The sequence below is a fragment of the Pelobates fuscus genome, chromosome 12 (genome assembly GCF_036172605.1).
Source record: "Pelobates fuscus isolate aPelFus1 chromosome 12, aPelFus1.pri, whole genome shotgun sequence".
Classification (NCBI taxonomy): domain Eukaryota; kingdom Metazoa; phylum Chordata; class Amphibia; order Anura; family Pelobatidae; genus Pelobates; species Pelobates fuscus.
The window spans coordinates 71366841-71380119 of record NC_086328.1 but is presented as its reverse complement, the minus strand read 5'-3'; positions in this window follow the sequence as shown (position 1 = coordinate 71380119).

Here is a 13279-nt window from a genome sequence, read left to right as displayed (position 1 = left end):
TGTAAATTGACATAATACACACACTGACTCGAGTATAAGCCGAGTTGGGGTTTTTCAGCACAAAAAATGTGCTGAAAAACTTGGCTTATACTTGAGTATATACGGTATGTATTTTTGCACTGTTCCACAAAAGGTTTTTCTGTGTGTATGTGTATGTATGTATGTATGTATGTATGTATGTGTATATATATATATATATGTGTGTGTACAGGGAGTGCAGAATTATTAGGCAAGTTGTATTTTTGAGGATTAATTTTATTATTGAACAACAACCATGTTCTCTGTATGTGTATATATATGTATGTGTATATATATATGTATATATGTATGTGTGTGTGTGTGTGTGTGTGTGTGTGTGTATATACATACACTGCTCAAAAAATAAAGGGAACACTTAACCCCTTAAGGACTTAGGACGGTTTAGGACCGTCATCGGCATTTTTCCATTGCCGACCGACGACGGTCCTGAACCGTCCTAAATTTAAGATGTACTTACCCGATCGCCGTCGTTCCCCCGGCAGCGATCGGCGGTGCTCCCGTTGTGGGGAGACTGCCTGCAGCCCAGACAGTCTCCCCATGGCGGATTAGGACCCCTGTGGCCATGTGATCGCTCAACAGGGCGACCACATGGTCACAATAGGTGTCCATGTATCTGCCTGCAGGGGGACTGTCTGTGCTGACAGGCAGTCTCCCTGCTGCTGTAAAATCATAAAAAAAAATTAAGTTACAGTGAATAAAAAAAATAATTATTATATATGTGTGTATATATATATATATATATATATATATATATATATATATATATATGATATATAGACATATATTATACCTATATAATATATGTCTATATATCATATATATAATGTCATGCTAAGTGTATTTTTTATATTAATATGTACATATAGTAATATAAAAATACACTTATAATTAAATTACACACGTGTATATATATATATAATATATAATAACTATATATATTGTATATATATATTATAAAATACAAATAATAAGTAAATTAAATTAAACGTAAAAATAATAATAAAATTTTTTAAAAAATTATATATCTATACGAAATTTTATTCTAACTGTATTTTGATATTAATATATATATATTTATATCAAAATACACTTAGAATGAAATTGTATATATATATCTTTGTATATATAAATAAATAAAAAGAATACGAACTATTCATATGTCCATATACAAAATTACATAAATAATTATATAAATATACACGTAGACTTCAAATATATAAATATGCATATATATTTAAATTCTACATGCGTATTTAGGTAATATTTTTACATAATTAAGTTATTTTATTGATTGCAATTTAAGGGACCTGCCTGCCAACCCAGGCCGAAGGTCCAGAGAATTGAATTTGCTATCACTGTATTTTACCCAGTAACGTTCTACGACACCCTAAAACCTGTACATGGGGGGTACTGTTTTACTCGTGAGACTTTGCTGAACACAAATATTAGTGATTCCAAACAGTAAAACATATCACAGCGATGATATTGTCAGTGAAAGTGACTTTTTTTGCATTTTTCACACACAAACAGCACTTTTACTGATGATATAATTGTTGTGATACATTTTCCAGTTTTGAAACACTAATATTTGTGTTCAGCAAAGTCTCCTGAGTATAACAGTGCCCCCCCATGTACAGGTTTTATAGCGTTTTTGAAAGTTACAGGGTCAAATATATGGGTCAAATATTTTTACATTGAAAATGGCCCAGTTGGTTACGTTGCCTTTGAGAGCGTATGGTAGCCCAGGAATGAGAATTACCCCCATGATGGCATACCATTTGCAAAAGAAGACAACCCAAGGTATTGCAAATGGGGTATGTCCAGTCTTTTTTTTAGTAACCACTTAGTCACAACCACTGGCCAAAATTAGCGTTCAATTTAGTTTTTTACTTTTTTCACACACAAACAAATATGAACGCTAACTTTGGCCAGTGTTTGCGACAAAGTGGCTACTAAAAAAGTCTGGACATACCCCATATTGAATACCCTGGGTTGTCTACTTTAAAAAAAAAATTTGTACATGTGGGGTGTTATTCAGCGATTTATGACAGATAATAGTGTTACAATGTCACTATTGATACATTTTAAAAATGTATGTTTTGAAACCGCAATATCCTACTTGTACTTATAGCCTTATAACATGCAAAAAAATTGCAAAAAGCATGTAAACACTGGGTATTTTTAAACTCAGGACAAAATTTTGAATCTATTTAGCAGTTTTTTCATTCGCTTTTGTAGATGAGTAAAAGATTTTTCACATAAAAGTCAAAAAACATGTATTTTTTTAAATTTTTCATCATATTTTTTCATTTTTAAAAAATTAAATTACATGAGATTATATAAATAATGGTATGTAAAGAAAGCCCCTTTTGTCCTGAAAAAAACAATATATAATTTGTATGGGAACAGTAAATGAGAGAGCAGAAAATTACAGCTAAACACAAACACCACAAAAGTGTAAAAAGATGCCTGGTCGCAAATGTACAACATCGCAAAAACAGTCCGGTCCTTAAGGGGTTAAACAACACAATGTAACTCCTGTAACTCCAAGTCAGTCACACTTCTGTGAAATCAAACTGTCCACTTAGGAAGCAACACTGAGTGATCAATTTCACATGCTGTTGTGCAAATGGGATAGACAACAGGTGGAAATTATAGGCAATTAGCAAGACACCCCCAATAAAGGAGTGGTTCTGCAGGTGGTGACCACTTCTCAGTTCCTATGCTTCCTAGCTGATATTTTGGTCACTTTTGAATGCTGGCGGTGCTTTCCCTCTAGAGGTAGCATGAGACAGAGTCTACAACCCACACAAGTGGCTCAGGTAGTGCAGCTCATCCAGCTTGGCACATCAATGCGAGCTGTGGCAAGAAGGTTTTCTGTGTCTGTCAGCGTAGTGTCCAGAGCATGAAGGCGCTACCAGGAGACAGGCCAGTACATCAGGGGACGTGGAGAAGGCCTTAGGAGGGCAACAACCCAGCAGCAAGACCGCTACCTCTGCCTTTGTGCAAGGAGGAGCACTGCCAGAGCCCTGCAAAATGACCTCCAGCAGGCCACACATGTGCATGTGTCTGCTCAAACAGTCAGAAACCGACTCCATGAGGGTGGTATGAGGGCCCGATGTCCACAGGTGGGGGTGGTGCTTACAGCCCAACACCGTGCAGGACATTTGGCATTTGCCAGAGAACACCAAGATTGGCAAATGCGCCACTGGCGCCCTGTGCTCTTCACAGATGAAAGCAGATTCAGACTGAGCACATGTGACAGACGTGACAGAGTCTGGAGACGCCGTGGAGAACGTTCTGCTGCCTGCAACATCCTTCAGCATGACCGGTTTGGCAGTGGGTCAGTAATGGTGTGGGTGGCATTTCTTTGGGGGCCGCACAGCCCTCCATGTGCTCGCCAGAGGTAGCCTGACTGCCATTAGGTACAGAGATGAGATCCTCAGACCCCTTGTGAGACCATATGCTGGTGCGGTTGGCCCTGGGTTCCTCCTAATGCAAGACAATGCTAGACCTCATGTGGCTGGGTTCCTCCTCATGCAAGACAATGCTAGACCTCATATGGCTGGAGTGTGTCAGCAGTTCCTGCAAGACGAAGGCAGTGATGCTATGGACTGGCCCGCCCGTTTCCCAGACCTTGAGCACATCTGAGACATCATGTCTCGCTCCATCCACCAACATCACGTTGCACCACAGACTGTCCAGGAGTTGGCAGATGTTTTAGTCCAGGTCTGGAAGGAGATCCCTCAGGAGACCATCCGCCACCTCATCAGGAGCATGCACAGGCGTTGTAGGGACATTACAAAGTTGGATCAGCCTGTAGTGTGTTTTTCCACTTTAATTTTGAGTGTGACTCCAAATCCAGACCTCCGTGGGTTGAAAAATTTGATTTCCATTTTTTTTATTTTTGTGTGATTTTGTTGTCAGCACATTCAACTATGTAAAGAACAAAGTATTTTAGAAGAATATTTAATTCATTCAGATCTAGGATGTTATTTTTGTGTTCCCTTTACTTTTTTGAGCACACCCTGTTCCATATTATTATGCAAATGATATTTTTCTAATTTACCTAAATAATTGATGTAAATAACAGTCAGCATAATTCTTATGTTATCAACTATTGAGTACAATTCACATTTTATTGAACAATCCTCCTAATGATAAGAGTATATTTTTTTTAAACATAAAAAACTTACAAATTATTTTGCACAGTAAGTTTCAAAACACTTTATAGGTTGTAAAGAACTGAAATGTCATTAGTTATGTTTGCAGCATGTTTACTGAAATCAAAATCTATTTCAATCAAACTTATAACAACTTTTTAAACATTTTAACATAGGACCCCTTATTTGATAGCAGCTTCACAAGTCTTGCATCCATTGAACTTGTGAGTTTTTGGACAGTTTCTGCTTGAATTTGTTTGCAAGATGTCAGACTAGCCTGCCAGATAGACCCTCGTAGATCTTTTGCTTGAGGATGCTCCAAAGGTTCTCAATAGGATTGAGGTCAGGGGAGAATGGAGGCCACACCATGACTTTCTCTCTTTTTATCCCTATAGCAGCCATTGATGCAGAGGTATCCTTTGCAGCATGAGATGGTGCATTGTCATGCATGAAGATGATTTTATTACGGAAAGCATAGTTCTTCCTTCTGTACCAGGGAAGAAAGTGGTCAGTCAGAAACTCCACATACGTTGCAGAGGTCATCTTTACACCTTCGGGGACCCTAAAGGGGCCGACCATCTCTCTTCCCATGATTCCGGCCCAAAACATGACTCCACCACCGACTCGCTGACATCGCAGCCTTGTTGAAACAGGGTGGCCGTCCACCAACCATCCACTACTCCATCCATCTGGACCATCCAGGGTTGCACGGCACTCATCAGTGAACAGGACTGTTTGAAAATTAGTCTTCATGTATTTTTCTGCCCAATGCAGCCGTTTCTGCTTGTGAGCATTGGTTAGTGGTGGCCGAATAGAAGGTTTATGCACAGTTGCAAGACTCTGGAGGACTCTACACCTTGATATCCGTGGGACTCCAGAGGCACCAGCAGCTTCAAATATCTGTTTGCTGCTTTGTAATGGTATTTTAGCAGCTGCTCTCTTGATCCGATGCATGGATCTGGCAGAAATCTTCCTCAATGTGCCTTTATATGCACGAACCAGTCTGTGCTCTGAATCAGCCACAAATCTCTTAATAGTGCGATGATCACGCTTAAGTTTTCGTGAAATATCTAATGTTTTCATACCTCATCCAAGGCATTGAACTATTTCACTCTTTTCGGCAGCAGAGAGATCCTTTTTCTTCCCCATATTGCATGAAAATGGTGCTCTGAAAAACAAAATATTTAATCTTTGTGACACTTAAACAGAATATGCATAATAATTTGGAACAGGGTGTGTGTGTGTGTGTGTATGTATGTATGTATATGTATATATATATATATATATATATATATTATATTTGCAAATATTTTTTGAGTGTTAGGGAAGCACTTATGTATATCAGTTTGACACTTGTTTGAGGACTATATTTACTTAGAAGTGCCTGATACACTTTTTTTCTTTTTTTTGTTGATGCCTGGGGACTCAACAGGAGGTCCCCAGGGAGAACAATGGCATTGCGATATTCCCAGCGCCTTGGTGTCTGTATTTTTTACACTGGTGCCAAGGTGTCTGGCTGCTAATTAAACCGCTCAGGTACAGGTTACATAGCTGAAAAGACACTTGCGTCCAAGTTCAGTCTCTCACATATAGATGTGCTGTTGATCCAAAAGAAGGCAAACAAAACAAACAAACTAGGGAAAAAATTCTTATTGACCCCAAAATGGGAGCTGGATATCTCCTTAGATCAAGAAGCTATTCCCCTGCTAATTAAAAATTACATCCCAGTATTTTATGTTTTTGCATGTATTTATCCAATTGCTGTTGAAACATCTGTATGGCCCAGGGCTGTCTTTAATATTGACTGGACCCTGGTCAAAGGATTTTCTTGGGCCCCCTGGACCCTGTTCCCCCTCCCCAGGCATGCAATCACGTCCTCCATACCAACGCAGTGGCGGACCTAAAGTAGAGTGGTGCAAGAATTTTCTTGGGCCTCCCTATCACACGGGGGATTAAAAGGTAGATCCCCATCTGTCAATGCAACTCCAGAAATGCATTGACAGCTGGGGCTCTACCATTTACCTATGTTTGCAGTTTTGTATTTAGCACTAAGCAGTTTTTGAGTGTTTGAATGTAAACAGGTTTTTGTATGGAGGATGTTTGTATGTGGTGTTGGCGTGACTGCAAGCATGTATTTATGTGTAGTGTTGGTTTTTGAATGCAGGGGTGTATTTACAAATAATTTGGGTGTGTAATACAGATGTGTGTTTGTACGTAGTGTTGAAGTTTGAATGCATGGGTGTTTTTGTGTGTAGTGTTAGTGTGTGAATGCTGAGATGTATGCACATATTAACACACAGAGAAATATACCGACTGAAACACATGCAGACACACAGATATACACACTGACACATATACACACTGACACACAGATACACAACCTGACACACATGTAAATACACAGATACACCGAAACACAGAAAGACAACATACAGAACACACACATATATACATACAAACACATACACCCAGCTATACTAGCACATATAGAGACAAACTTACACACACATGCACACAGACGAACACTGACACACACACAAAATGTACACTTTTATACCCACCCTCAAGTTTCCTACCTTGGAGGCTGGTTTTCCTGCTGGTGGCTGAAGGTGTTGGGAGTTGGGTCTGGCATTCTTGGGCAACCCCTCTCCACTCTGCCTACTCTTCTTTCCCGCGTGCGCTCCTCTCTTTCTGTCCCCTGTTGACAGAAGCCCACTGGGTGGCCCTTTGGGCCTCCTTAGTGTGCGGGTTACTGGCCGGGGAGAGATATAGTTGAGGCCAGCGGGGTCCACGGTGCAGCTGCTTCGGGTGTCCTAGGAGTAACTGGGCTCGGGGCAGCTGCCCCGTGTTAAAGACGGCCCTGGTATGGACTTTGATAAAACCATCACTTCAGGCAGAGAATTCCACATTGTTCTTACAATAAAAAACCTTTACTTTGCCGTAGTCTAAATCTCCTTTCTTCAAGTCTAAATATGTGACCTTGTGTCCTATGTGTAGCCCTGTTTATGAATAGATTTTCAGAGAATTATTTTTACGGGCCCTGAATATATTTGTATAATGTTATATCACCTGTGAGGTGCTATTTTTTCAAACTAAAGAGAGATACTTTTTTTTTTAACCTTTCTTCATAACTAAAATGCTCCATTCCTTTTATTCATTTTGTAGCCAGTCGCTGCACTTTTGTGGTGCCATAATATCCTTCTTTAGAACAGGTGCCCAAAATTGCACAGCATATTTAAGGTGTGGTCTTACAAGCAATTTATAAAGAGGCAAAATTATGTTTTCATCCTGAGAATTTATGCCCTTAGCAACTGCCATTTGACATTGCATATTGATGCCTAATTTGTTGTCTATAACAATTCCCAAATCCTTCTTGTGTGTTATCCCTAATTCACTACCATATAGGGTGTAAATTGCTCATGCATTCTTTACCCTAAGATGCATAACTTTGCATTTCTCTACATTAAATTCCATCTGCCATTTTAGTGTCTAGTCCCCCAATCTATCTAAATCCCTTTGCAGCAAGGCAATATCCTGCTTATATCTTATTACTTTACAGAGTTTTATGTTATCTGCAAACACTAAAACATGGCTTTCAATGTCTATTTCAAGATCATATATAAACAGAAGCGATCCCAAAACAGAACCCTGAGGGACACCACTTACCACTTTTGTCCAGCTTAAAAAATTGCCATTAATGACACCTCGTTCTCTATCCTTAAGCCAATGTTCTACCCAAAAACAATATTAATTTAGACCAATTTCTTTTAGTTTGAAGACTAACCTATTGTGAGGGACAGTATTGAATGCCTTTGCAAAATCCAAGTAGATCACATCCACTGCAACACCCTGATCTATACTTCTATTCAGGGGCGTACCTAGAGCATTTGGCACCCGGGGCGGACCCTGAGTGTGGCACCCCCCCCCCATAATAAAAATGTAAGAAAACACCCACATATTTTTTTAATGTTTTCAATAATATTTATTGCACAAATTTGTAAACTGCATGTAAAATTTGTAAAATGCGCCAGTTTTGTAGAAGGGGGAAGAGCAGTGCTTTTGTAGAAAGGGGCTGGTGAGAACCTTCTAGAAAACTCCTGCCCTGCCCCATTCTACAAAGCCCCTTGTCTCGCCCTTCATATAAAAACCCTGCACCCCGATCACATAAATTTCATACACTCCCTACACATAAAAACCCTGCACCCCGATCACATACATTTCATTCACTCCCTACACATAAAAATCCTGCACACCCCCTTAATAAAAAACAAAAACGTGCACAACCCCTCTTAATAACAAAAAACCTGCACACCCCCCTTATAAAAACCCTGCACACCCCCTTAACAAAAAAACAAAAATCTGCAGTGCACATCCTCCCTTAATAAATAGAATACTGCAACCCCCTTAATCAAAAAACCCTGCACCCCCATTATTTAAACCTCCCCCTTTAATTCTTTAATCCACACCCCTCTTAATTAATACACCCCCCTTAATAAATCCTCACCCCCCCTTAATTAATACACCCCCTTAATTAATCCTCACTCCCCCTTAATTAATACACCCCCTTAATTAATACACCCCCTTAATTAATCCACACACCCCTTAATTAATACACCCCCTTAATTAATCCTCACTCCCCCTTAATACACCCCCCTTAATTACTCCACCCCCTTAATTACTCCACCCCCTTAATTAATCCACACACCCTTAATTAATACACCACCCTTAATTAATCCACACACCCCTTAATTATAATACACCCCCTTAATTAATCCTCACTCCCCCTTAATACACCCCCTTAATTAATTCACACCCCCCTTAATTAATCCACACCCCCTTAATACATCCCCCTTAATTAATCCACTCACCCCTTAATTAATCCACTCACCCCTTAATTAATCCTCACTCCCCCTTAATACACCCCCCTTAATTAATAGACACCCCTTAATTAACTCACACCCCCATTAATACACCCCCCTTAATTAATCCTCACTCCCCCTTAATTAATACATCTCCTTAATTAATCCACTCACCCCTTAATTAATCCACTCACCCCTTAATTAATCCTCACTCCCCCTTAATACACCACCCTTAATTAATACTCACTCCCCCCTTAATTAATACACCCCCTTAATTAATCCACACCCCTTTAATTAATACACCCCCCTTAATTAACCCACACCCTCTTAATACACCCCCCTTAATTAATCCACACCCCCCTTAATTAATACTCACTCCCCCCTTAATTAATACCCCCCCCTTAATTAATCAATACCCCCCCTTAATTAATACACCCCCTTAATTAATACACCCCCTTAATTAATACACCCCCCTTAATTAATACTCACTCCCCCCTTAATTAATACACCCCCTTAATTAATACTCACTCCCCCCTTAATTAATCCACACACCCCTTAATTAATACTCCCCCCTTAATTAATACACCCCCCTTAATTAATCCACACCCCCCTTAATTAATACTCACACCCCCCTTAATTAATACACCCCCCTTAATTAACCCACACCCCCTTAATACACCCCCCTTAATTAATACTCACTCCCCCCTTAATTAATACTCCCCCCTTAATCAATACACCCCCCTTAATTAATACACCCCCCTTAATTAATACACCCCCTTAATTAATACTCACTCCCCCCTTAATTAATACACCCCCCTTAATTAATACACCCCCTTAATTAATACTCACTCCCGCCTTAATTAATACACCCCCTTAATTAATTCACCCACTTAATTAATACACCCCCCTTAATTAATACACCCCCCTTAATTAATACTCACTCCCCCCTTAATTAATACACCCCCTTAATTAATACTCACTCCCACCTAATTAATACACCCCCTTAATTAATACACCCCTTAATTAATACTCCCCCCTTAATTAATACACCCCCTTAATACACCCCCTTAATTAATACTCACTCCGCCCTTAATTAATACACCCCCCTTAATTAATACACCCCCCTTAATTAATACATCCCCCTTAATTAATACACCCCCCTTAATTAATACACCCCCCTTAATTAATACATCCCCCTTAATTAATACACCCCCCTTAATTAATACACCCCCCTTAATTAATACACACCCCCCTTAATTAAACCTCCCTCCCCTTTAATTCTTTAATTAATCCATTATCCACCCCCCCCCCTTTAATTAATTTAGCCCCATCACATAAAATGACTACTTACATTTTATTGATGCCTTGACCGACTGGGTGCCTCACCGCCTGGATCCTTCCGCTGAAGATCCGTGAAGGCGTGCTGACGGCGCTGCGCACGACGTCATCACGTTGCGCGACGCCGCGGCCCGCAACACTCCTCTCCTTCTCATCCACGTAGTAAGTCCTGCCGGGCCGCAAAGGTGCTGCGGCTGTGCGCAGCGTAATGATGGGGGCCGGGGGGTGACACATGACACCGGACGTCATGGCACCCCCCTAGTCAGTGGCACCCGGGGCGGGCCGCCCCCTCCGCCCCTCCCTTAGTACGCCACTGCTTCTATTTACTACTTTGTAGAATGCATTGACCTAGGTTTCATAAAACCGTGCTGATTATTGCTAATAACAAAGTTCTTCCCAATCAATTCCTGAATATTATCCCTTAAAAACCATTCAAATACTTTCCCAGTCACAGACGTTAAGCTCAAAAGTCTATAATTTCCAGGCAAGGATTTTGAACTATAAGAACAACACCTGACTTCCTCAAATCCTCCTGAAAGAAAATAATCTTGATTAAGATTAAATACAGAGATTCGCTTATTTACACACTTGGCTCCTGAAGTACTCGTGGGTGAATATTGTCAGGTCTTGGATCTTTACATTCATTTTCTTTAACTGCTGTAATACATTGTCTTGAGTCATCCAATCACAAGTTATCTGCTAGTAAATTGCAGCAATCATTTGCATATCTCTTGCCATAGAATCCGCATTAAATATACTAATAAAAAAAAATATTTAAAATGTTTGCCTTCATTAACTAAAACACCCATTTGTTTTCAATGTACCTACACTTTCATTTTTCATTTATTTTTTTAGAATTGATGTACTTGAAAAGTTTTTTCCGGGTTGTTTTTGATTATTTTTTTTGTCCATCAATTTCTCATTTTCTAGTTTAGCCACTTTAAATGCATTTTTGAAAGCATTATTGGCTTCCTTATATTTTATATAAGATACCTCTATTTTGTCCAATTTTAAATGCTTTAAAAGCTCTTTTCTTATTTTTAATCTCTTGTTTTACTATCCTACTTCACATTGGTATACATTTTTCTTTTATATTTATTACCAAATGGTACATACTGAGTAATGTACCTTTCTAATATTTATTTGAAGATATTCATTTTATTCTCTGTGGGTTTTTTTCCACTAAGGAGTTTATGCCAGTCAATATTTTGTAGAGCTGCCCTAATCTTATTGAAATTATTCAAATTGGCTTTTGAAATATGCTTTAATATACCCCACATGCTTTTGCTTTTTTGAGTTTATTTTAAAAGACACGATAATGTGATCACTATTTCCCCAATGCTCTACTTCTTGAACGTTGGTTAAAAGATCAACATTGTGTGTTATAACCAGATCCGGACAAGTAATCAATGGAGTCTGGCAAACCCATACTTCCACTAACCCTGGGCTTTTGCAATATAGCCAGCTTAATTCTGCTTGGTTTCTTATTCCAAACAAACGTCAAAAGGGCAGAATGAACCTTTCTAAAAAAGATAAAGGAATATTGAGGGGGAGAGCTCTGATAAAAGACAAGATTTTCGTAAGTATATTCCTTTTAACAGAATTTAGTCTTCCTATCCAGGAGATTTCGAGATCACACCACCACTCCAAGTCTTTCCTAAAAGCAGATCAGAAATTACCCAGGTTATAAGCATGCATCTTGGACAGGTTCTTGCAAGTTGATAACTAAGTAAGAGATGTAAGAGTCCCTCCAGTCAAATCTGAAATAATTTTTTTGAGTGTCCAATTCGAACCATGGGATAAAGAAAGCAAGGGCTTGAGTTTTACTTGTATTGATTTTATAGTATGAAATTTCACTGAATTCGTGCAGGATTGACAGAGGCAAAATCGAGGACATGGGCTTTTCAAGGACAGCAAATCTTATGTTCTTTACCCACAACTACAATGCCCTCTATCTCTATCAATTGCGAATCATTTAATCCAAGGGTTCCATTGTCAGCACAAAGAGAAGCGGCGATAATGGGCACCTCTGTCTTATTTTAAAAAGTCCCAATGGATTCTATCAAATGCCTTCTCCACATCCAAAGAGGGGAGCAGAGAAGGCATTCTATTAAGTTTAATTTGGTGGATCAAATTAATGTAATGTCTTGTACTGTCCAGGGTCTGACGGTCCAGGATAAAACCCACCTGATCTTTGTCTATTAATAAAGGGAGAATTTGTGCAAGTCTTAAGGCCAAGATTTTTTCATTTTTTGTAAATATGGTTTTTATTGACGAAAATGCAGATGTGTATAAGCATGCAAAGTTGGTTAGGAGACACGCAGGTCTCACGCGTAATATTATATATCAATGCATTTAACTTGACATCATAATCCTATGGGCTCGCAGGCCTCGTTTTCAGTAGGTCGTGTTTCAATACATTTGCCAGCTTCCTTTCTTCCCCTTATCCGTTCAGTTGCAATTCCCCTTATCTGATTTGTGTACCTGTGCTCAGGGTGTTGTGCACCTTCTGTCTGGGTAATTAGGATTATCTGATTATAACCTGGGAGACTCTATATTTAACCCTTGGTTCTTGTATTTAGCGGAGTCTTCCCCATGTTTGGTTTGTGCCTCGGGATCATAATCACCTAGATGTCAGTATTGTGCGTTCCTTTTATGTGTTTATATTTTTGATATATGTTCGCTGGGTCATGTTCCTAGCAACTCGCTAGGCTTCTCCTATGTCCTGCGGTCTCCCTCCCATCGTTTCTGCCGTCTAATATTATGTGTTTGTTATTGCTTCCATCTTGTTCCCAACTAATTCTGTGGGTGGTCATTGTTCGGTTAGGTTGTAGTGGTCGCGTGTGTGGCCTTTTCTGGTTGTAGTGTGTTTGCCCATGT